The sequence below is a fragment of the Schistocerca cancellata genome, chromosome 10, assembly GCF_023864275.1.
Source record: "Schistocerca cancellata isolate TAMUIC-IGC-003103 chromosome 10, iqSchCanc2.1, whole genome shotgun sequence".
Classification (NCBI taxonomy): Eukaryota; Metazoa; Arthropoda; class Insecta; order Orthoptera; family Acrididae; genus Schistocerca; species Schistocerca cancellata.
In genome coordinates, this window is record NC_064635.1 from 203,245,544 (window position 1) to 203,272,689 (window position 27,146).

The following is a 27,146-nucleotide window of genomic DNA, read 5'->3' on the forward strand; positions in this document are numbered from 1 at the left end:
AATTACCATGTCTGAGCCTGCTTTAACCGTGACCTTCACCCAAATCATTTCACATTTCGGATCTCCGTCAATTTCCTTCGATACTATTGCACTTCTTATCGCTATAAACACGCCTCCCCCTTCACTGTTCAGCCTGTCTCTACGGTATACATTCCAATCTGAGTTTAGGATTTCATTACTGTTTACGTCTGGTTTCAGCCAACTTTCTGTCCCTAGTACTATATGGGCATTGTGACCGTTTATTAATGAGAGCAGTTCTGGGACCTTTCTATAGACGCTCCTGCAGTTTACTATTAGCACATAAATATTGTTATTCCCTGTTGCATTTTGCCTACTCCTACCTTGCCGCGTCTCAGGAGGCGTCTTGTCGGGCCTAGGGAGGGGATTCTCTAACCTAAAAAACCCCCATGTGCACTCCACACGTACTCCGCTACCCTTGTAGCCGCTTCCGGCGTGTAGTGCACGCCTGACCTATTCAGGGGGACCCTACATTTCTCCACCCGATAGCGGAGGTCGAGAAATTTGCACCCCAGATCTCCGCAGAATCGTCTGAGTCTCTGGTTTAAGCCTTCCACTCGGCTCCAAACCAGAGGACCGCGATCGGTTCTGGGAACGATACTACAAATTGTTAGCTCTGATTCCACCCCGCGAGCGAGGCTTTCCGCCTTCACCAATTCCGCCAACCGCCTGTACGAACTGAGGATGACCTCTGAACCCAGACGGCAGGAGTCATTGGTGCCGGCATGAGCAACAATTTGCAGTCGGGTGCACCCAGTGCTCTCTATCGCCGCCGGTAGGGCCTCCTCCACATCTCGGATGAGGCCCCCCGGCAAGCAGACAGAGTGAACACTGGCCTTCTTCCCCGACCTTCCCGCTATTTCCCTAAGGGGCTCCATCACCCGCCTAACGTTGGAGCTCCCAATAACTAATAAACCCCTCCCCCCGTGTGCCTGCTCGGACCTTGCTGAAGGAGCAGCCACATGTCCACTCACAGGCAGAGCGGGCGATGCCACACGGCCAGCCTCCACATTGACCCTCCGCCTCGTGCGCCGCGAACGCCGCCGAACCCGCCACTCCCCTTGGGGAGAGGGTGGCCCAACCGCGCCCGGTACCCGCGAAGATGTCTCGACAGCAGGGACAGTGTGTGAAGCATGTAACACCTGGGGTGTACCCTGCGACGCACCAGACTCCCCACTGCCGCTACACTCCGAGGCAGCAGCCTGAAGACGGCTGACCGCGGCCATCAACACGCTCAGCTGTTCGCGAACAGTGGCCAGCTCCTCCTGCGTCCGTACACAGCAGTCACACATCCTATCCATCCTAAGGAATCAATTTACTGAAGAGAATTGTTCGATCTTTAACTAGACTGCTAATTCACTAAAGGCGGTGTAGCTTGCTCGCCAGGTTTCGAGAGGGTGCGTTTCTGGATGAGGTATCGAATATATTGCTTCCCCCTACTTATACGTCCCGAGGAGATCACGAATGTAAAATTAGAGAGATTCGAGCGCGCACGGAGGCTTTCAGCCAGTCTTTCTTCCCGCGAACCATACGCGACTGGAACAGAAAAGGGAGGTAATGACAGTGGCACGTAAAGTGCCCTCCGCCACACACCGTTGGGTGGCTTGCGGAGTATAAATGTAGATGTAGATGTAGATGTAGATCCTCTTGAAGCCCAAAGTACATTTATTAATTTTGAAGCAAGTTAATAAGTTAGGGGGCTGGTCACATTTTTACAGCACTTACTGCAGACAGAGGTAGTAACGGTGGAATTTCAATAAACTGTTTTCATAATATTCACCATTTATTCTTCTCCTATGCAAGTTGTAGGCTAGTAGTCCATTCTGATTTGCAACTTCAGACCTGGGAATCGGTCATTTCATATGATCCAAGATCGGTTAGCGCGTTTATCCCACCATAATCTGTTTTATTACGCACTCCAGATGTAAACCGCAACAACTGCAACTACAACAGTCTGTGGTGCCCCCGACATAAGCTGCAACAGTTGCAGCCGTGCTAACAGTCCACTGTGCTCCAGACGTAATGTGTAACCCTCACAGCCATGATGACAGTCCATGGTGCTCTAGAGGCATGCTGCAACAGTCGCAGCCATGCTAACAGTTCATGGTGCTGCAGACGTAAGCCACACCAGTGGCAGTCTTGCTGATGGACTGTTGTGCTTCAGACGTAAGTTGCAACAGTCACAGCCATGCTAACAGTCTGTAGCGCTACAGAAATTAGCCACCATGTTCACAGCCTTGCTAACAGTATGTGGTGCTCCAGACATAAGCCACAACAGTGGCAGTTTAACTGACAGTCCTTAGTGCTCCAGACATAGCCCACAACAATGACAGTCATTCTCACAGTCCTTGGTGCTCCAGATCTCATCGTTTTGTCTATGTGGCTGCTTGACTCGCTGCACACAGACCCATTTTGTAACTGAAGGAATGTGACGTGGCTCTGTGACGCTACGTAGCTAAGTGAAGAACAAGTCTAATCTCTTACGTGCTACTTCCATAGAGCCTCTGATATCTTTCATGACATTATGATGCTCTTGAGCCCATCGATTCCATATTCGCATGACAGACATGAGGTACCAACCAATGCATCTGGTAATATGGTGGAGGGAAAAACTGCAGTGTTGACTTTTGATTGGCCACATTCCTGTCAGTCTCTAATTCAGACAGGTGTCGGTTGACATTTCACATGTTGATTCGAGCTATAACACGATCTTCTAACAAACAAACAACATTCATTTGCGATTTCTCAATGATGACACCGCTGTGTGATCTTTCTTACAGAATGTGAATGACGGTACTCCTACCTACACTGGTGTGCGAAACGTATGGTCCCCTTTTGAAAATATTGAAATCTACTCAGGTACTTTATTTTTTAAAATTGTGTAAAAATAATTATTGTCTTTAATGAAGCCTTCTTCCATATTCTATGATTGTTTTACATTTTTCGTTTAAGATTAATCGGAAAATTTAAGTTTAAGGTAGGTGGTGATGAAGTCCCTCCCCCCCCCCCCCCCCTCCTCTCCCTTAGTAGTAGATTAGGGTGACCAAATTATTTTCGGTGAAAACCGGGACACATTCACCCGGGTGCCAATGGACACCTCATTCCACGTGTACCCAGGTTTATTAATTTTAAATATTAATGTTTTGTGGATACATTTTGATAACCCGATTATTATAACTAATAAGAGGATACAAAAGATCGATATAATCTAGATTATCTGTATAATTAATGACATTTAATAAACGAATACAGTAATAAAGAAATGTATTACGGTTTTACAAAACTTCACAGCCATTCAACTTTTAATCAATTAATATTAACATGAGCACTTGTAATTGACTGTCCTTGGAGAAAAGGGTAGTTTTCACTGCCTCCAGCCTTCTTGATCATGTCTTTGTTACATACTGAACACTCTGCTTCGTAATCAAAACGACCTTTCTTAATGAAATTCCATTCCTTGGAATAACAGTCACTGAACTTGCAGGCACGTTTCGGCGTTGCGTTTCACAGTACTGCAGCAATAATACCACTAATATGAGAAAAAACTATTGCAGTTTGTCTGACAAAACATCAGCTACTACACTGTTCTGAAAATGAGTGTGTGAGTAAGTGGCGCGACAATCGGACGGTATCATAGCTCTGTTGCAATAATACAACTTACTACTTGTTGGCCAAAGTACCGCTCAAAGTAAATTATTGCCTGAGTGTATCAATACTGATACTGTGATTACTAGTGTGCGACAATGGAGGTTTTAGACAAATAAGCTAAAATATATTAATTTCTTGTGTTGTATTTCCTTTAATATAGCGAAATCCCAAAAATTTGAGAAAGTTTCACGAAATGTATTTAAAAATTGAATTCCGTGCCTTTTGAGCGTCCCGAAACAAATTTTCGGGACACCGGAACACAGGGATGAAAACCGGGACAATCCCGGTTTTCCGGGACGTTTGGTCACCCTATAGTAGATGGGACTCCCACATCGTTTGTATTACTCCACAAATAATAGCATTATGTGACTTTGCAACACATGAATATTATATTTCTTTGGGTTGACAGCAACAATGGTCTCAACAATGATTCATTTTCTATTGGTTCTTTATTGTTTCCTGTTCAGTGGCACTTAGTACAGTGTTAGATACAACTGTGATTGAAAATTTTGATAAAATGAATAAATTACTGCCAAAATATTATTCTGTTGCGATACACACTGTTATTGATGAAATGTCATTGTTCTGTGGCAGGTTTCGCTTCAAGGTCTTCATGAAGGAAAAACCTGTTAAATACGGCATACTTATAAGCATGCTCACAGACGATAAAACTAGATGTGTTATCAGCATGGATCCTTATACTGGGAAAAGAAGTAATGATAGACAACAATGAAATCCCGCTGCAGCTGTGGTCAAACGCCTGGTGCTTCCTACACATACTTCAGGGCGAAATGTCACCACAGACAGACATTACACTTCAGCTGATTTGGCCGAATATCTATGGAAGAACCACAAGCTAACTCATGAGGGAACATTACAAGCTAATAGGAAACACATACCTTAAGAACTGAAAGATATCTCAAGACGAGAATTATATTCTAGTAAATTTCCTTTCAGTGACACTAGTACTGGAAATATTCCAATCACAATTGTTTCTTATATCCCCTATGTAAAACCCAAAAGAAATCTGCTGTTTCTATAATCTCAACATTATGACGCTGCAATTGGTTCACCTACTGACACTAAGTAGAAAATAGTTATAAATTTATATTACAATGAGAAAAAAAGTGGCGTTGACACGGTAGATCAAATTGTGAGGAAATACTCAACTAACAGGGCTACAAGAAGGTGGCCGCTGTCTGTTTTCTATACTCTTGTGCACATAGCATCGGTAAATAGTTATACACTATTTTTGTTGAACTTCCCGGACTGGAATAAGAAAAAAACCTAAGAAGCGACAACTTTTTCTTCAAGAAGTAGGAGTACAGGTCACGAAACCATACAGCGAAGAAAGGGCTACAAATAGTGCAGGACCGCCAAAGCCTGTAGTTTCAAGTATGGAGGTTATTCTCAGATGGAAAATCAAGCAGACCTTCGGTGCAAAGGAATCTCATGGAGGTAAAAGTAGATGTCATTTGTGTGTGTGTGAAAGCTGTTCAAAGGCAGAAAAGTACAACAAAGTGAACAAAACAACAACAATCTGCAACAATTGTAAGAGAAACACACATGGCAAACACAGCAAGACGACTGTTTTATGCTCCAAGCGTGAAGTGGATTCCGAAGAATGTGTGAATAATCCTGTTAACAAAGCTATGTTATGTTGCTAAGCTATTTGTATATTACCTCATGTTTCTGTAATATTTTTAAATTATACTAAAGTGTACTTCAATAGTACTATAACGGCTTTTACTACCAATTTTTTCTCAAGATAATTAGACTTAATAAAGTTAAATGATGAAGTAAGTAAAAGATATAAATCGCATTTTTGAAAACAGTTTTATAAGACATATTCAGGCTCTGGATCCTGATTATGCATCAATAGATCTTTCAAGAGCATGTTATTAATGTAATTCAAGAAATTTTATTTATTTTCTAAATTTTTTTATGGCAGGCAAAAAGTACACCCCCTCCCCCCTTGTTGGTAATATACGTTACTGAAAAAGGTTTGGTATTTCGAGGGTGGTTAAGAACGGAAATAGCTTTCGCATCACGTGTCACTGCCAAGTAACATAGCTCAATGAAATTTCTACCATACGTAGAAATAACTGCTACACTATAGTGAAGAATATAACTGAAAGAAATACGCAATGAGCTGAACAGAAATTATACTTTCATTCTAAGACAATAACTACACTCAGTCCCCCAATTTATGGTAGTTGACATGCACATTACAAAATGCGGGACATAGTTGTTTATTAAAGTGTGTTATGACCACAGATGGAAACGCATGTTCCTCCATGGGCTTCCATGCTGGCAACAGCTAGCACTGCACTAAGCGCCACCGAACAGGAAACAATAAAGAACCAAAGGAAAATCAATCATTGTTGAGACCATTGTTGCTGTCAACGCAGAGAAATATAATATCCATGTGTTGTAAGGTCACGTAATTTGTGGATTAAGACGACCGTTGTTTGAGTCTCATCTACTACTAAGGGGGGAGGGGGGAGACTTTATGACTACCACCCTTAAACTTAAATTTTCCGATTAAGCTTAAACGAAAAATGTAAAACAATCATAGAATCTGGAAGAAGACTTAATTAAAGACAATAAATATTTTTTACACAATTTTAAAAAATAAAGTACCTGAGTAGATTTCAATATTCGTTCTGGGTGGTCGTTGGTGCATATGGACATACCACATCCTACACATAGTGCTTTTCCGGATTTAGGTCTGAGGAATGGCCATCCCAGTCTATTCCCTGAACACCCTCTCGTACCCAGAGCTGCTACAACTGTGGTGTCCGAGACGGTTGCGCATTTTATTCCACAAAAATGAAGTGCGGGCCGAATGCACCTCTGAATAGACCCACATAAGGTAGGAGTACACTAACGTAATAACGCTGGCCTTCGAGTGTACCATGTTCAAAAATTTGTGTGTCAGTAATCTCATGCAAGATTATACCTCTCACACTTCGACCACCAAAACGATCATGCTCGACAATATTTCTGGGTGCATTACATATTCCCGCCCTGCGCATTACGTGCTCCCATCTCTCGCTATACGAGGTGCGACAATAAAGTAATGAGACTGATTCTCTTTGCAAGATGTGGCAATCCTGCAGGCTTGATTAAGCGGAATATCTTTGACCTTGGTCTGTAATCTGCTTCTAGTCGAAGCGGCACATCGATGCAACTGCTCAGTCGTCAGTTGTGCTGTAATAAGTTAATACGTGTTCGTGTCTCTCGTCACGGAAGTGGAACCGCATAATATTGCGCAACGGTATGCCATTTCTTTTTGCGTTAAATTGAGTGAAAACGCAACGACAACTTACGGTAAGCTTCAGAAGCTTTTGGAGAGGAGGTTATGTCAAGAGCTCAAAGGGACCACCTAGACCAAAAAAAGCTCGCATGTCAAAGTCAAAGGTGAAATGTATGCTTGTGCGCTTCTTTGATTCCAAGGGAGCCGGCCGCGGTGGTCTAGCGGTTCTATGCGCTCAGTCCGGAACCGCGCGACTGCTACGGTCGCAGGTTCTAATCCTGCCTCGGGCATGGATGTGTGTGAGGTCCTTAGGTTAGTTAGGTTTAAGTAGTTCTTAGTTCTAGTGGACTGATGACCACAGATGTTAAGTCCCATAGTGCTCAGAGCCATTTGAACCATTTTTTTTTTGATTCCAAGGGAATTGCTCATAAAGAGTGGGTGCCTCCTGGACAAACAGTTAACCAATATTACTACAAAATTTTTTTAGAAGGACTTCGTAGAAGAGTTCTTCGTGTCCGTACCAACAGTGCTGATAATTGGATTCTGCATCACGATAATGCACCATCCCATACTGCTCTGTCAGTACAGCAATTTTTACCCTCAAAACAAATTTCAGTACTACCACGGCCACCTTGTTCACCAGATATGGCTCCGTGCGACTTTTTTCTATTTCGAAGAGTCAAAACGGCGGTCAAGGGACACCATTTTCAAACAACACAAGATGTCCAAAAAGCTGTGACGAGGGTCTTGGAGGATATTACAGAAGATGAGTTCTGGAAATGTTACCATCAATAGCAAAAGCGCTGGAAAAAGTGTGCAATCAGAAGGGAACTACTTTGAAGGAGACAACACTAAACTTGACTAAAACTAAAACGGTAAGGAAAATTTTTTTTCACATCAGTCTCATTACTTTATTGTCGTATGAGGATCCATCCAGCATTATCGAAGATCGAGGTTTGGTGGTCGAGGGCACGAAGACTTCGAACAGTGGAGGTTCAAAATGGCTCGGAGCACTATGGGACTCAACATCTGAGGTCATCAGTCCCCTAGAGCTTAGAACTACTTAAACCTAACTAACCTAAGGACATCACACAAATCCATGCCCGAGGCAGGATTCGAACCTGCGACCGTAGTAGTCACGCGGTTCCGGACTGAAGTGCCTAGAACCGCTCGGCCACCCCGGCCGGTAAACAGTGGAGGTGGAGGAGCTATTGGAGTCGGAGGATATTCGGCGAATGAAATGATCTGTCATTCGCCTTACTTAAATTGTATCGGACACGAGTGGGGTATGTTGGGCAGACATCCACATGGACTAACGACAAACCAGCAGTCGCCAACGACTCTGGTGGAGGAATGGACTGACATCGCTGCCCAAACTCTTTGCCTTTACATATGTCTGCTTGTGTCTGTATATGTGTGGATGGGTATGTGTGTGTGTGCGAGTGTATACCTGTCCCTTCCCCCCCCCCCCCCCTAAGGTAAGTCTTTCCACTCCCGGGATTGGAATGACTCCTTACCCTCTCCCTTAAAACCCACATATTTTCGTCTTTCCCTCTCCTTTTCTCTTTCCTGATGAGGCGGCCTTGGGTTGCGAAGGCTTGAATTTTGTGTGTGTGTTTGTGTTTGTTGGTGTCTCTATCAACGTGCCAACGTTTCCGTTTGGTGAGTTGCACCATCTTTGTTTTTAGATATATTTTTCCCGCGTGGAATGTTTCCATATATATATAACTTCTGCACAATTTCAGTGCAATAATGTGTTCATTGTAAATGTGTGTGTGTATGTGTGTGTGTGTAAGTACAATCTAACATCTGCACCATTTCAGTGCAGTAATGTGTTCATTGTAAATAAGTATTATAGTAGTTGTATTACATGTATATTACCTTATAAATAAATGAAAAAACTTTTAAATTTTAAATTCAGTGCATTAGTATTTGTAAAATGACTCTTATATAGTGTGCATTAAAAAATGACGATCATTCCACTTGGGACCTGTGGCATGGTACATCAGCTTATTTGTTTTAGTTGTAAATATTTGTCATGTATTGTTGTTTTTCTGACATGTTCCACATCCTGTAGGACCTCCTCACTACGGATCAATTGGAACGAAAGTAAATCTAATCTAATCTATCACAAGAACCCTCTGCAAACCTTGTGGTCAGCATGAAAGCACGTTGCAGAGCGCGCATTGCCATCCGTCGTGATCGCACGCTCTATTAAGAGCCTAGTCTCGCCTTTTGTAATGTCCAGGGGAACGTCATGAATCACGGTGACTTCACTGTAATTACCGTCTTCGAATAAAGATGAAATTTCTGTATATGAAGGCTGTATCGGTTCCCGAAAGAACAGATACCATTGATGACCGTGCAGCTTCTCTAGAATGAAATGATAGTTAAATCGACACCCTAGCTGGAAACAGGCGTTGGAATACATCACTGGGGACACGTTGAAAATGTGTTCCCCGACCGGAACTCGAACCCGGGATCTCCTGCTTACATGGCAGACGCTCTATCCATCTGAGCCACCGAGGACACAGATGAATAGCGCGACTGCAGGGACTCATCCCTTGCACGCTCCCTGTGAGACCCACCTTCCATCTACATCTACATCTACATCTACATGATTACTCTGCAATTCACATTTAAGTGCTTGCCAGAGGGTTCATCGAACTACAATCATACTATCTCTCTACCATTCCACTCCCGAACAGCGTGCGGGAAAAACGAACACCTAAACCTTTCTGTTCGAGCTCTGATTTCTCTTATTTTATTTTGATGATCATTCCTACTTATGTAGGTTGGGCTCAACAAAATATTTTCGCATTCGGAAGAGAAAGTTGGTGACTGAAATTTCGTAAATAGATCTCGCCGCGACGGAAAACGTCTTTGCTTTAATGACTTCCATCCCAACTCGCGTATCATATCTGCCACACTCTCTCCCCTATTATGTGATAATACAAAACGAGCTGCCCTTTTTTGTACGCTTTCGATGTCCTCCGTCAATCCCACCTGGTAAGGATCCCACACCGCGCAGCAATATTCTAACAGAGGACGAACGAGTGTAGTGTAAGCTGTATCTTTAGTGGACTTGTTGCATAAGTGTCCTGCCAATCAAACGCAACCTTTGGCTCGACTTCCCCACAATATTATCTATGTGGTCTTTCCAGCTGAAGTTGTTCGTAATTTTAACGCCCAGGTACTTAGTTGAATTTGACAGCCTTGAGCATTGTACTATTTATGGAGTAATCGAATTCCAACGGATTTCTTTTGGAACTCGTGTTGATCACCTCACACTTTTCGTTATTTAGCGTCAACTGCCACCTGCCACACCACACAGCAATCTTTTCTAAATCGCTTTGCAACTGATAATGGTCTTCGGATGACCTTACTAGACGGTAAATTACAGCATCATCTGCGAACAACCTAAGAGAACTGCTCAGATTGTCACCCAGGTCATTTATATAGATCAGGAACAGCAGAGGTCCCAGGACGCTTCCCTGGGGAACACCTGATATCACTTCAGTTTTACTGCAACATGTCCACACCACTACATTCGTAGTGCGCCTAATAGAGTTTTGCCCTACACACTCATTACTCGTGGCAGATTAATCTACCAAGTCCCGTACGAGTTGGGCCATATCGTGTGCGTTCGCACTAGAAGGTCAATGGCCGGGTAACCGTATTTTAAATGTTTATGAAGGTTCCCGAAAGATGTCATTTCTGTTTGACGCATTGCGTATTTTTTTCAATTACCTTCCGTACTACAGCGTATCAGTTCTTTCAGTGTACGGTCCAAGTCTCATCGTGCTATGTTACTTCGCAGTGACACATCGCGCGAAGGTTACTTTCGTTCTTAACTTTTGCTCCCCAGTGTCTTTTGTGGTGTCACTTAGGAAATATAATTGTTTGCATGTCCAAGCATGTAATACACATCATGCCAGTCTGATGTTTGTTGCATGCCGCCTTCATGCATATGCAAGTTTAATGTATTGAAGTAATTAGCGGACACGGTTTAACTAACCATTTTACATATGAACGCAATAAATGTCAAAATATCTTAAGTCTATACAGTGTGAGCAGAAAGGAATCCTACACTTTCCAAAATTCATATTAACGTAATGGTACTACGTATTCACTTTAAGCCTTAACCAGATAATAGATGATCTTTGGAAACTTTTTTAGGTATCAACGCAATTGTTCTGTTCCATTGTACCGCCGCCACCTCCACCACTGCAGACCTGATGTGTCCTTCACTGAGCAAAGAGGAAGTCCGCAACAACTGTTAGACGAGCATTTCGCACACAGTTTCACCACAAACCATCTAGCAGTGTCTCCATTTTCGCCTGGTAGAAACAGTTTGAAGAGAAGGGCTGCATTTGCAAAAGCAAAAGTCCTGAGCAGCGTTCTGTGTCATAACAGAATGATATTTGCATCCGAGCAGGATTCCAGCGAATTCCACAGATATCATAACGTCGAGAAAGTCATGAGCTTCAGTTCTCACAAACAACCTGTGACACATTTTGGCCCTCCTCTTCGTATTCCGATGAGTGTTTCACTAAGTCGATATGTCTTAGGGAGTGACACAAAACTTAATATATGTTCTTCAGTTTACTTTTTAAGTGTCTTCTGTTATCTTATGCTCTATGTGTACCAACATGGAATCATCAAGTGATATCTAAGTTGCTGTTACTTTGAATTGTAATAGTATTCGAGGTGTACCATTATATATTGTCTATGCGTATACTGTCAGTAAAAATAGATACCTGTGTAAAAGTTTTCTTAACGAAAAGGAGACATGTTGGTTCAAGATGAGCCTGTCTTGTGTAGGACGGGAAATTGCGAGTGTGTTGCAGTTTTGAGAACAGGAGAGTAATTTTAGTACTGTGGAAATAAGGGACAATCTGGAGAATGTTATTTCATCGTGATATACACGGAGCAGCCAATCCAACTTCGTCTTCGTGGTATAAAAGGCTAGTTAGCGACCGTGATTTTTGTTGCTTCGAGTGCTGACGGGGGGAAATTTTACTGAACTCATTCTGAACACCGAACGATCATTTACATGGTACAAAACTATGTTTAGAAGTGTGAGCACTAAGACACTACCCCTTGATTTTGAGTGGAATAATAATCCTACGACTGTTGTTGTTGTTGTTGTCTTCAGTCCTGAGACTGGTTTGATGCAGTTCTCCATGCTACTCTATCCTGTGCAAGCTACTTCATCTCCCAGTACCTACTGCAACCTACATCCTTCTGAATCTGCTTTGTGTATTCATCTCTTGGTCTCCCTCTACGATTTTTACCCTCCACGCTGCCCTCCAATACTAAATTGTCGATCCCTTGATGCCTCAGAACATGTCCTACCGACAAGTCCCTTCTTCTTGTCAAGTTGTGCCACAAACTCCTCTTCTCCCCAATTCTATTCAATACCTCCTCATTAGTTATGTGATCTACCCATCTAATCTTCAGCATTCTTCTGTAGCACCACATTTCGAAAGCTTCTATTCTCTTCTTGTCCAAACTATCTATCGTCCATGTTTCATTTCCATACATGGCTACACTCCATACAAATACTTTCAGAAACGACTTCCTGACATTAACATCTATACTCGATGTTAATAAATTTCTCTTCTTCAGAAACGCATTCCTTGCCATTGCCAGTCTACATTTTATATCCTCTCTACTTCGACCATCATCAGTTATTTTGCTCCTCAAGTAGAAAAACTCCTTTACTACTTTAAATGTCTCATTTCCTAATCTAATTCCTTCAGCATCACCCGATTTAATTCGACTACATTCCTTTATCCTCGTTTTGCTTTTGTTGGTGTTCATCTTATATCCTCCTTTCAAGACACTGTCCATTCCGTTCAACTACTCTTACAAGTCCTTGGCTGTCTCTGGCAGAATTACAATGTCATCGGCGAACCTCAACGTTTTTATTTCTTCTCCGTGGATTTTAATACCTACTCCGAATTTTTGTTTTGTTTTCTTTACTGCTTGCTCAATATACAGATTGAATAACATCGGGGAGAGGCTACAACCCTGTCTCACTCCCTTCCCAACCACTGCTTCTCTTTCATGCCCCTCGACTCTTATAACTGCCATCTGGTTTCTGTACAAATTGTAAACAGCCTTTCGCTCCCTGTATTTTACCCCTGCCACCTTTAGAATTTCAAAGAGAGTATTCCAGTCAACATTGTCAAAAGCTTTCTCTAAGTCTACAAATGCTAGAAATGTGGGATTGCCTTTCCTTAATCTTTCTTCTAAGATAAGTCGTAGGGTCAGTATTGCCTCACGTGCTCCAATATTTCTACGGAATCCAAACTGATCTCCCCCGAGGTCGGCTTCTACCAGTTTTTCCATTCGTCTGTAAAGAATTCGCGTTAGTATTTTGCAGCTGTGACTTATTAAACTGATAGTTCGGTAATTTTCACATTTGTCAACACCTGCTTTCTTTGGGATTGGAATTATTATATTCTTCTTGAAGTCTGAGGGTATTTCGCCTGTCTCATACATCTTGCTCACCAGATGGTAGAGTTTCGTCAGGACTGGCTCTCCCAAGGCCGTCAGTAGTTCCAATGGAATGTTGTCTACTCCCGGGGCCTTGTTTCGACTCAGGTCTTTCAGTGCTCTGTCAAACTCTTCACGCAGTATCGTATCTCCCATTTCATCTTCATCTACATCCTCTTCCATTTCCATAATATTGCCCTCAAGTACATCACCCTTGTATAGACTATATACTCCTTCCACCTTTCTGCTTTCCCTTCTTTGCTTAGAACTGGGTTTCCATCTGAGCTCTTGATATTCATACAAGTGGTTCTCTTTTCTCCAAAGGTCTCTTTAATTTTCCTGTAGGCAGTATCTATCTAGCCCCTAGTGAGATAAGCCTCTACATCCTTACATTTGTCCTCTAACCATGCCTTCTTAGCCATTTTGCATTTCCTGTCGATCTCATTTTTGAGACGTTTGTATTCCTTTTTGCCTGCTTCATTAACTGCATTTTTATATTTTCTCCTTTCATCAATTAAATTCAATATTTCTTCTGTCACCCAAGGATTTCTACTAGCCTTCGTCTTTTTACCTACTTGGTCCTCTGCTGCCTTCACTACTTCATCCCTCAGAGCTACCCATTCCTCTTCTACTGTATTTCTTTCCCCAATTCCTGTCAATTGTTCCCTTATGCTGTCCCTGAAACTCTGTACAACCTCTGGTTTAGTCAGTTTATCCAGGTCCCATCTCCTTAAATTCCCACGTTTTAGTAGTTTCTTCAGTTTCTACAGTTCATAACGAATAGTTTGTGGTCAGAGTCGACATCTGCCCCTGGAAATGTCTTACAATTTAAAATCTGGTTCCTAAATCTCTGTCTTACCATTATATAATCTATCTGATACCTTCTAGTATCTCCAGGATTCTTCCATGTATACAACCTTCTTTTATGATTCTTGAACCAAGTGTTAGCTATGATTAAGTTATGCTCTGTTGAAAATTCTACCAGACGGCTTACTCTTTCATTTCTCTCCCCCAATCCATATTCAACCACTATGTTTCTTCTTTCCCATTTCCTACTCTCGAATTGCAGTCACCCATGACTATTAAATTTTCGTCTCCCTTCACTACCTGAATAATTTCTTTTATCTCATCATACATTTCATCAATTTCTTCGTCATCTGCAGAGCTAGTTGGCATATAAACTTGTACTACTGTAGTAGGCATGGGCTTCGTGTCTATCTTGGCCACAATAACGCGTTCACTATGCTGTTGGTAGTAACTTACCCGCACTCCTATTTTTTTTATTCATTATTAAACCTACTCCTGCATTACCCCTATTTGATTTTGTATTTATAACCCTGTATTCATCTGGCCAAAAGTCTTGTTCCTCCTGCCACCGAACTTCACTAATTCCCAATATATCTAACTTCAACCTATGTATTTCCCTTTTTAATTTTTCTAACCTACCTGCCCGATTAAGGGCTATATATCTTAATAACAAGCTGCCATCATAGTTAAAGTGCAATATTTGTGTATAAGATCACGCGGTCTCGGGTTTGATCCCAGGCCGGGTCGGGGATTTTCCCAGCCCAGGGACTGGGTGTTTGTGTTGTCCTCATTATCATTCGGGTAGTGGCGAGACATGGAAATAGAAAGACTGGAACTTGTGCGGGCGCTGATGACTAAGATGCGCCCCGCAAACCAACATCACCATCATCATCTGTCTGTCACTTTCTAACCGGATGTGATCCACTCCAGTATACAGTTTGAAAAACGGTTAAGATTTATTCCTTTTGTGAGTTCTGCCGCTAATCGATGCGACGAGGTAACCGTTAATTTTTATTTCAGATTTGGTTATCATTTTAGTAATTATCAAGATTACGACCGTCGTCTTGCAGCAGATCAATGATCTTCGAGGACAGCAGCGTCACATAAAGGGTAAATCCTTGACGGCAGCGGAAACACACTAGACAGGCGAATGTATCTGCGACCTCAGACTCTACTCCCATCTTTGTTTATATCATGAGACAACATAATCATTATCCTATTGACAAACTGAGAAGAACTGTGTAGGTAGTGATAGCGACTACTTTAAGAAATAAGTAACAGTGTTAAGTCGAATGTCAGTTGCATTAGTAGCTTATTTTCCCTCGCAGTGAGGACCCCACGATCAGATGATATAATCGGTGTTTACCTTACACTTTACACGTTGAATAATATCCTCACCCTTTCTCATGTAACACCTTGACATTACGACATATTTTGAGAAACCTAAATACGAGATTATACTTCAGCTATTTACTGAGGAAAAACTAGAGCTAGATGTAGTTAGGAAGTGTGACGGGAGGATTCCCTCGGGTTTGAGTTACAACCATATACAGAGACCCTAATAAGGGTTTCTTACTTATGAAGTATCCGTGGTTGAGAGCTTCTTTGAATTGCAACATATACAAATGCATCAACAGTTACAAAACCGAGCAAGTGATTTATATGGCTCAACGACTCGTTACGATTGCGAGAGACAGATTGTGATTCGTGATTTAAAAGCTCCGTGGATATAATATGGAACGATACGTCTACAACGGACTGATTCCTTCGGATTTAGAATTGCGGAGAGTATGATCGCAGTGGAACTGTAATTAACGGCATTGATGTAAGCTGTCATATTGAACACGAAATTAAATTTGATTAACTGTGATAGCATTTCATCTCATACAAGAGGATGATGTATACTGGAATGCAGGTAGGAAAATCATTTAGGGAAAAATATAATTTCATGATTGGAAAACGTACGTTCATTTCCTTGGTTATTTTTACTTCTCCATTGTTTGTGGTTTGGAACGTTGTTTGGTATGTCGTAGCTCATGGGGAACGATTTCTTTATCCTGAGAAATCAGTAGAGCCTGCACCACGGTCGCTTTATGCTCTGTTTTAGGAGATTAAATTCTGGACTTTATCGAAATTTATACACAATTTGGACACTGATTCCCACGCTGCAGAGTGAGTAAGTCACAGTAGCCAAGACGGCTTGCCCGCGGCGTACGACTGCGCTCCTCTGACAATTTTAAGAATTTTCAGGTCGACGATCGCCGGAACTCTGCAGAGCTAGAGAGATTTTATTCTAGGTGCTAACTTCGACAACGAGCGTTAAACAGAGTACGTTTATGAACTGTAACTTCCAATCATTTTGTTTTATACGTTTGAGAATTCAATTAATAATTAATTTTATTTGTGGAAGCGTGGGATATTTTTGAGTAAAAATACTGGGGAAGCGGCTTCTCTCGCCCAAAATTTTCCATTCCATTTTCACATTATTCAGTAATAATAATTTCACTTCAAATTTCAGAGGGGAGGGAAGTTAAACTTCGGAGCTCAAACAGTGACTAATGCAGATTAGTGTTGTGTATTTGACTAGGACAAGGGCGAGTAGAGGACAATGAAACAAGCAAATGATCCTGACAAAGCTAGGTACGGAAACCAATGGTTCCCCCGATATAACATAGCTCATATTTCTGTTTGAACAATGTTAGCGATCTTCGGATATTGTTCTTTAGGGTGAAAAAATGATGCATATGAGGTAAATGCATGATATTGCATCGGCATACTTTCATGTAGATGTTCGGAAATTAGTCGCACAAATCATCGACAAGTGCGTTGGTAGTGGCTTGCCAATGCTATGGCCTTCCAGAATCACTGACTTGCACAGATTGGATTTCTTTTGCGTTGATACAGTTAAAAGCTTATGCATATTGCAGTTCCACTGATAGAGCTCATTAACCCTGGGATCACATTACGGATGGCTGTCAGTGCGTTTCGAACAAGCCTGAGATTTTTGAATGTTGTATAAATACATGATGAAAGGCCCCCAGGATGCCGTAAAATTAAGATCTATTAAAAAAAAATACTGAAACACCGAGTAAACGGAGGGTTGGCAAAGACGTTAATTATGAATGTGCGGTAAGGCGGAGACAAATGAACGAAAAAACAGTCAACTATTGTACAGCTTTTTTTGTGTTTTCTTCAGTCTTACAGACTCTCTCTTATGTAGAAGGACGATGGAGATGGGCGACTTTAGATATGAAGTATTGCGAGCTTTATGTATCACATGTGTGCGCGAATGACATTATATGGAAAAACAGTATTTTTTATTTATTGAAGTAAGTGAAGAGGAACGTTACAGGAAGAGGATTTTCGTGATTACGACAAGCGCCGGTGTTCCCGGAGTCCTCCGCGCCTGCAGCTTCAACTAGGTCAGCGAAGTCCGATGGCCAAGAGAAATTTAGATAAGCACAAACATTTTAACAACGCAACGATATTCAATTATAATTCATTTAATTTTTTTTTTATGTTACAATGTATACGGGTATCGAGGAGGAGGCATGCTGAACCCTGCCATCATATGAACAATGGCCACACGGAGCACGTTTTGTAATGTGTTTGTTGGGTTGGGTTGGGTTGGGTTGTTTTGGGGGAAGAGACCAAACTGCGAGGTCATCGGTCTCATCGGATTAGGGAAGGACGGGGAAGGAAGTCGGCCGTGCCCTTTCAAAGGAACCATCCCGGCATTTGCATGGAGTGATTTAGGGAAATCACGGAAAACCTAAATCAGGATGGCCAGACGCGGCATTGAACCGTCGTCCTCCCGAACACGAGTCCAGTGTGCTAACCACTCCGCCACCTCGCTCAGTATCAGAAAATGAATTATGAGGCAAACACACCCATAAGACCCCGGGCTAAATTACTATACACAAATGGACTAATTAATTCAATAAAATGTTGAAGCCTCTGGTGTGGATCGTAAAGGGGGGAAAAGCCTAATATAAAAAATGAAAATGTTTAAGTTTGCTAAGAGAAGCAAAATCTGAATGAGCACATTAATTTATTCAAACACAGCACAAATACCGACATGCATCTGAATATCTGATAATAATGAAAGTTAAAAAAACAAAGTTCCACGAGCTTCAAGTAAAGTCGATCTTCCGGTTGACAAAGTTCATTTGAAGGTCTGAAAAGGATACCTATAGCCGTAACTGATGTCGTGAAATAGCTCACGATTTTCCTACTGATCGATTACCAAAAATGGTCCAAATGGCTCTAAGCAATATGGGACTTAACATCTGAGGTCATCAGTCCCCTAGACGTAGAACTACTTAAACCTAACTAACCTAACGACATCACACACATCCATGCCCCAGGCGGGATTCGAACCTGCGACCGTAGCAGCAGCGCTGTTCCGGACTGAAGCGCCTAGAACAGCTCGGCCACTGATCGATTACAGTGAGTGCTGGATGTTAAATTGAAAAAAGAAAAAAAAATGCATGCAACTCCCATTGCACTGTTGGACATAGTATAGTTACCAGAATGAGATTTTCACTCTGCAGCGGAGTGTGCGCTGATATGAAACTTCCTGGCAGATTAAAACTGTGTGCCCGACCGAGACTCGAACTCGGGACCTTTGCCTTTCGCGGGCAAGTGCTCTACCATCTGAGCTACCGAAGCACGACTCACGGCCGGTACTCACAGCTTTACTTCTCCCAGTATCTCGTCTCCTACCTTCCAGTTCTGCAAGGTTCGCAGGAGAGCTTCTGTAAAGTTTGGAAGGTAGGAGACGAGATACTGGCAGAAGTAAAGCTGTGAGTACCGGGCGTGAGTCGTGCTTCGGTAGCTCAGTTGGTAGAGCACTTGCCCGCGAAAGGCAAAGGTCCCGAGTTCGAGTCTCGGTCGGGCACACAGTTTTAATCTGCCAGGAAGTTTCATAGTATAGTTAACTGCAATGATCAGACTGAATTCAGGTTCAACTGGCTTTGAGCACTATGGGACAACATCTGAGGTCATCAGTACCCTAGACTTAGAACTACTTAAATCTAACTAACCTAAGGACGTCACACACATCCATGCCCCAGGCAGGATTCAAACCTGCGACCGTTGCAGCAGCGCGGTTCCGGACTGAAGCGCCTAGAACCGCTCGGTCACAGCGGCCGGCGACTGAATTCTAAACCGGGATTGTCGCAGTGTGCCGGTGCTGCTATTACTGCTCACCATGAATTACCAGCACAAGACAAGCGGAGCGTTGCCTCTGTCTCTGGCTTTCTGTAATATGGCAGAGTCAACTTAGGGCGCCAAGCAGCCTGGCAACATGTGCTCAACGCCACGATCCGTGTCGATATCCCGTCTGAACTGAACAGCTTGCTCTTACCTTCCCACCAAGAAAACATGACCACCAATCATTTTACAACCGGTCTCTCTTCTTCAGCAAAACATCCTGCCACGAAAGTGACTCACGATGAAAAAATGTTCAGTGAGTTCCCTGTCCTCCCCCTTTTTTTCTAAAATACCTACCTCTGTGTGATCCGACCTTATGATGTCACATGAATGTTATCAACTGGTGTTTTTGCAGGAGCTCACCTCATCAGTTCGCATAAAACCTAACATGGTCCATGAGCGAGTTGCTCGTCAATGCAATCTTCGCCTTGGCAACACTTCTCTCTCTGCCTGCGGCTGGGCCTGGCTCGGTTTCTGTGGACACCTGTTGGTTGGTCGGTTGATTGGGGGGAGGGACCAAACAGCGAGGTCATCGGTCCCGTCGAATTAGGGAAGGACAGAGAAGGAAGTCGGCATTTGCCTGAAGTGATTTAGGGACCTCACGGAAAACCTAAATCAAGATGGCCGGACGCGGGGTTGAACCGTCGTCCTCCCGAACGCGAGTCCAGTGTGCTAGCGACTGCGTGATGTCTCTCGGTTAACCACTGTGTTACCTCGCTCGGTCTGTGAACACTTGTGTTCTAGTTGCATACCAACCAGTATCCTGGATCCACCATGAGAGCGATTCCTAAGCTCTCTCAGAAAAACAAAGAATAGTGGCTCTGAGCACTATGCGACTTAACTTCTGAGGTCATCAGTCGCCTAGAACTTAGAACTAATTGAACCTAACTAACCTAAGGACATCAAACACATCGATGCCCGAGGCAGGATTCGAACATGCGACCGTAGCGGTCGCTCGGTTCCAGCCTGTAGCGCCTAGAACCGCACGGCCACTCCGGCCGGCCAAAGAATAGTCCTACCAGCTCCAGATTAAATGTGAAGACAAGAAGTCACCAACAAATCAGCACATACGGTTCTGTAGTCATGGTTAGTCTTGAAATTTATTATTGTTAGACCCTGCCTCCACGTTATCATGCTGTCAGATTGAATGAAAAGAGACTAGCCAAATGGCTTGCCACTTTTCAATTTGTTTATTAAAATTATTTGCTTGTTTCATTGTCCTCCACTTGCCTCTTACATTTGCATCTATAATGAAACATCATGTATGTTCTGCAAACCAGTTTATAGTACGCGGGGAAGTAAACGTTTTTAACCGTTGCCATTTTCACCATTTCTTATTCCAATCCAGAATGGAGTGTGGGAAGAACGATGCCGATAGACCTCCATGTGAGGAATTTTACCTTTGTTGTCTTCTTGTGAGATATGTATAGAGTGTGTTAATATGTTAGTTGACTCTTCTAGCAAAGTACACCCTCGAAACTTTTAACAGTTAACCACACTTCCATACATAGCGTACCTCTTGCAGCGTGTGCCGCTGTAGCTGGGTGAAATCTCTGTGACTCTTTGACAATTACTAAATGAACGTATGATGAAAGTTTAGCTTTCGATCTTTTCATCAAAGTAAATCCAATCTCGTAAGTGTTGCTTACTGAGGAAGATTTCTAAAGTACTGGTCGAACGCGGGTTTAATAAGCCACTTCCTTTGCGGGAGGAGGACGGAGGACATTACTTCTTGAGGATTCTTCCAATGACACTCAATCCGGCATCTACTTTATTTGAAATTAGTTTTGTGCTGTTCCATTTTAAATCACTGCACATACATATTTCCCAAAACTCCCGAATATTTAACGATTCTAGCTCTTGGCTCAACAATCGCATACTCAAGCAATAATTGGTCTTTCCCTCTAGTTTTCTGCAGTACTTAACGTTTATTTACGTTGGAGGTCAACTGACAACCTGCAGACCAAGGCAGGAGCCTCTGCAGGTTTTCCAGAATTTCTCTACATCCTTCTAGCACTGCAACGTGTCTGTACGCTACAGTACCATCTAAGAATAAACCCACGAATATTCCGATGCTATCCACTAGGTACATTTATACACTCCTGGAAATTTAAATAAGAACACCATGAATTCATTGTCCCAGGAAGGGGAAACTTTATTGACACATTCCTGGGGTCAGATACATCACATGATCACACTGACAGAACCACAGGCACATAGAAACAGGCAACAGAGCAGGCACAATGTCGGCACTAGTACAGTGTATATCCACCTTTCGCAGCAATGCAGGCTGCTATTCTCCCATGGAGACGATCGTAGAGATGCTGGATGTAGTCCTGTGGAACGGCTTGCCATGCCATTTCCACCTGGCGCCTCAGTTGGACCAGCGTTCGTGCTGGACGTGCAGACCGCGTGAGACGACGCTTCATCCAGTCCCAAACATGCTCAATGGGGGACAGATCCGGAGATCTTGCTGGCCAGGGTAGTTGACTTACACCTTCTAGAGCACGTTGGGTGGCACGGGATACATGCGGACGTGCATTGTCCTGTTGGAACAGCAAGTTCCCTTGCCGGTCTAGGAATGGTAGAACGATGGGTTCGATGACGGTTTCGATGTACCGTGCACTATTCAGTGTCCCCTCGACGATCACCAGTGGTGTACGGCCAGTGTAGGAGATCGCTCCCCACACCATGATGCCGGGTGTTGGCCCTGTGTGCCTCGGTCGTATGCAGTCCTGATTGTGGCGCTCACCTGCACGGCGCCAAACACGCATACGACCATCATTGGCACCAAGGCAGAAGCGACTCTCATCGCTGAAGACGAGACGTCTCCATTTGTCCCTCCATTCACGCCTGTCGCGACACCACTGGAGGCGGGCTGCACGATGTTGGGGCGTGAGCGGAAGACGGCCTAACGGTGTGCGGGACCGTAGCCCAGCTTCACGGAGACGGTTGCGAATGGTCCTCGCCGATACCCCAGGAGCAACAGTGTCCTTAATTTGCTGGGAAGTGGCGGTGCGGTCCCCTACGGCACTGCGTAGGATCCTACGGTCTTGGCGTGCATCCGTGCGTCGCTGCGGTCCGGTCCCAGGTCGACGGGCACGTGCACCTTCCGCCGACCACTGGCGACAACATCGATGTACTGTGGAGACCTCACGCCCCACGTGTTGAGCAATTCGGCGGTACGTCCACCCGGCCTCCCGCATGCCCACTATACGCCCTCGCTCAAAGTCCGTCAACTGCACATACGGTTCACGTCCACGCTGTCGCGGCATGCTACCAGTGTTAAAGACCGCGATGGAGCTCCGTATGCCACGGCAAACTGGCTGACACTGACGGCGGCGGTGCACAAATGCTGCGCAGCTAGCGCTATTCGACGGCGAACACCGCGGTTCCTGGTGTGTCCGCTGTGCCGTGCGTGTGATCATTGCTTGTACAGCCCTCTCGCAGTGTCTGGAGCAAGTATGGTGGGTCTGACACACCGGTGTCAATGTGTTCTTTTTTCCATTTCCAGGAGTGTACAAGTACTTACATACATGTATATCTTATATATGTATATACGAGGGTCGTTCAATAACTAATGCCCCACATGTTTCTTGAAAAAGCTATTAATATACGTAGGCAAACGATCTTGTGTGTGATTCACATTTAATGATTGCTCTTTGCGGCGGTGAAGTTTCGAATCGTTCTGGCAAATGGCAGAGCCGTAGTACAGCGTCAAAATGGCGTCTACTTACGACTCGCGTTACAAGCAGCGTGCTGTTATTGAATTCTTGTGTGCAGAAAAAGAAACCGTGGTGACAATCCACAAACGTTTATGTGCAGCGTATGGCGATGCTGCAGCTGATAGGAGTACAGCTGGGCGATGGGTAAAGAAAGTCACAGCCTCAGAAAATGCAGTAACAGAGAGAGCTCCATGATCAGCCACGCTGTGGACGTCCTGCCACAGCCACTGCTCCAGACGTGCTGAATAGTGCAGACGCCATTATTCGTGCCGACCGGCGCATCACAACTCGACAGTTGTCGGTCAGCATTGGAAGTGCGCCTGAAACGATCGAGGCTCTCGGATATTCAATGAGGTGCCTGTGGTGTCACCGCCAGACACCACACTTGCTAGGTGGTAGCCTTTAAATCGGCCGCGGTCCATTAGTACATGTCGGACCCGCGTGTCGCCACTGTCAGTGATCGCAGACCGAGCGCCACCACACGGCAGGTCTAGTCTAGAGAGACTTCCTAGCACTCGTCCCAGTTGTACGACGACTTTGCTAGCGACTACACTGACGAAGCCTTTCTCTCATTTGCCGAGAGCTAGTTAGAATTGCCTTCAGCTAAGTCCATGGCTACGACCTAGCAAGGTGCCATTAACCATTTCAAGAGAGAGTCTCACTTGTATCATCAAGAATGCTGTATACAAATGATGGATTAAAGTTAAGTATTCCAGCAGCTACGTACTTTTCTTTATAGCATTCATTACATATCCTGTTTCAGACAGCCGGCGTGAGTTGACGCGTGCATTTCGGCCTCCTCTCTGAATTAGTGCGTTGTGTTGGCTAATCTGCCGACACAACAGTGCCCACGATGGGTTTCGCGAATATTCACAGCGGACCACAAGAATCAAGGAAAGGACATTTCGTATGAATTGTTGGAGACCGCCGGAGAGGCCTTTCTGTCACGGATCGTTACGCCGAAAACAGTACATGGAGAGGCATCATCCTCATTCACCACAAAATACCGGAAAAGTCATAGTGACAGTCTTCTGGGATGGTGATGGCATCTTTCTCGATGTGATGCCAAGAGGGACAACCATCAATTCAGAGGCACACGTGAAGACGCTTAATAAACTCAAGAACCGTTTCCGACGTTTTCGATCGAACAAGAATCTAGCATAAACCTTGCTCTAACACGATAATGCACGCCCACACACAAGTCTGAGAACCCGGGAACACATCGCCTCATCCACCCAAGAGTTCAGACCTGGCACCCTCGAACTTCCATCTCTTTGGGCCCCTTAAAGATTCTCTACGGAGAACACACTTTGAAGACGACGAGAGTGGCAGTCACGCAGCGGAAACATGGCCACGCCTACAGGACAAGAGCTTTTACCAGCAGGCAATACATTCTCTTCCACAACGTTGCCGTACGGCCATAGAACGTGGTGGAGACTATGTAGAAAAACAAGACATGGACAATACATATTGACGTACTGGTATATTGTCACCAAATTCTCACTCTTAACAATAAATATGATCTGAGAAAAAAAAAGTGGGGCATTACTTATTGAACGATCCTCGTAATATTATGTCATTCATATTCATGATGATTCAGGTGCTTCTACAATTGTCATTTTATACAACCCGCAATGTTATAGCTGGTCTTCATAAAATAGCGGCGAGATTTTCGTATTCTCTCGGTCGCTATGCGCAAATAAATACTCCTACAGAAAAAAAAATTAACAGAATCTTTTTGTAGGAAATTTAAAGTAGTTAAATTCTGTAATGCGATAAGTTTTTGTAGAAGCCACAGTTTACGAGTTATTCAAAGAATACGCACAAAACTGTCATTCAAATGCACCTCCACCCCACACTCACGGAACAACAGTCTGGATTTCTCGTACGCTGTTCGTAACACTCTCTTCTCCTGCTACTGTACAAAAATTTGCTACTAAACGATCTATTCCCGACGTTCGACCTGTTTTGGTCTCTATTGATTGGGCTATTACGCCACCAGCATTGTCAGGTACTTCGTTAACATTATTAATTTAAACGAGGCCGTGAAGGTAATGAAAGAGAAATGACTTTTGTAGGCGTTACGCTGAATCTAATTACGCTGGCAATTCGATCCAAACTTAGCCCTCACAATCAAAGTGGTTTCGTAGCAGAAGGTCTGACGAATACAACGATGTATCTGTTTATTTTATGCAGTTATTACTCACAAAACTGTAAGGTGAATTTTACTTAAACGTGAATTTCAAAATTTGTAAGTGCTGGACTAAGCCAGTGGCTTAAAAAGGACCACCAACGGAGAGCAAAAAAGGTCGAATGTGGGAAAAAATCTGCGCAATCGCAGAAATTTGTGCAGTGATAGGAAGCAGTGTCATGAATACATGAACAACATACGAGAAATCCTGACCAACGGGGGCTGATTGTGGGAATGGGCGTGCGTCTGAAGTCGTTTAAAGAAGACTGGGTGCTGTGTACCGAGTGTAGAGGCTGGGCAGATGTTGAACTTGGGGATCAGGAGACTAGCTTGTATTTTACTTGGGCTCTTTGTAAATCAGTGAGCTAAACATTGGTAAAGTGAGTTGAAATAGTAACAATAATTCCCTACGCTTATGTGTTCTATTATTGTTTGATATGTATCAGTGCAGTGTATCGTTAACAACTGATATTATCACACAAAATAAATGGCCGACACTGTAAGACACTTTCTATAAGCTATGTAATTGCAGCTCTTTTACTTTCGATTTAATTAAATACTATAAATAAAAAATAAAAATCATCACACTGTGCTATTCATAGAGGAACTCTCGAGTTCCCCACAGTCGTTTAATGAACAAAGTAACAGCATATGGACTATCAGACCAATTGTGTGATTGGATTGAGGAGTTCCTAGATAACAGGACGCAGCATGTCATTCTCAATGGAGAGAAGTCTTCCGAAGTAAGAGTGATTTCAGGTGTGCCGCAGGGGACTATCATAGGACCGTTGCCATTCACAATATACATAAATGACCTTGTGGATGACATCGGAAGTTCACTGAGGCTTTTTGCAGATGATGCTGTGGTGTATCGAGAGGTTGTAACAATGGAAAATTGTATTGAAATGCAGGAGGATCTGCAGCGAACTGACGCAGGGTGCAGGGAATGGCAATTGAATCTCTATGTAGACAAGTGTAATGTGCTGCGAGTACATAGAAAGACAGATCCCTTAACATTTAGCTACAAAATAGCAGGTCAGCAACAGGAAGCAGTTAATACCATAAATTATCTTGGAGTACGCATTAGGAGTGATTTAAAATGGAATGATCATATAAAGTTGATCGTCGGAAAAGCAGATGCCAGACTGAGATTCATTGGAAGAATCCTAAGGATATGCAATCCGAAAACAAAGGAAGTACGCTTGTTCGCCCACTGCTTGAATACTGCTCAGCAGTGTGGGATCCGTACCAGATAGGGTTGATAGAAGATATAGAGAAGATCCAACGGAGAGCAGCGCGCTTCGTTACAGGATCATTTAGTAATCGCGAAAGCGTTACGAAGATGATAGATAAACTCCAGTGGAAGACTCTGCAGGAGAGACGCTCAGTAGCTCGGTACGGGCTTTTGCCAAAGTTTCGAGAACATACCTTCACCGAAGAGTCAAGCAGTATATTGCTCCCTCCTACGTATATCTCGCGAAGAGACCGTGAGGATAAAATCAGAGAGATTAGAGCCCACACAGAGGCATACCGACTATCCTTCTTTCCACGAACAATACGAGACTGGAATAGAAGGGAGAACCGATAGAGGTACTCGAGGTACCCTCCGCCACACAACGTCAGGTGGCTTGCGGAGTATGGATGTAGATGTAGATGTAGATGTAAGAGACTAGCATATTGGTATTCCGATTAACCGCCACAATTACACAGTAAAGTCAAACAATTTAACGCGGCCGATACTGCACGATTGTTCTCTATGACAATGTAAAAGAGACAGGTA

At 43.5% G+C, this 27,146-nt stretch overlaps 1 protein-coding gene and 1 non-coding gene across 2 annotated transcripts in view; both read right to left on the minus strand.

Moving 5' to 3' along the window:
* Positions 1-27,146, minus strand: part of LOC126106265 (uncharacterized) — a 1,253,536-nt gene that overhangs the window by 708,820 nt on the left and 517,570 nt on the right. The gene's annotated exons all lie outside the window — the stretch shown is intronic.
* Trnat-ugu (transfer RNA threonine (anticodon UGU)) lies at positions 9,381-9,454 on the minus strand. The gene has a single exon. It is a non-coding gene; the product is annotated as a tRNA-Thr (tRNA).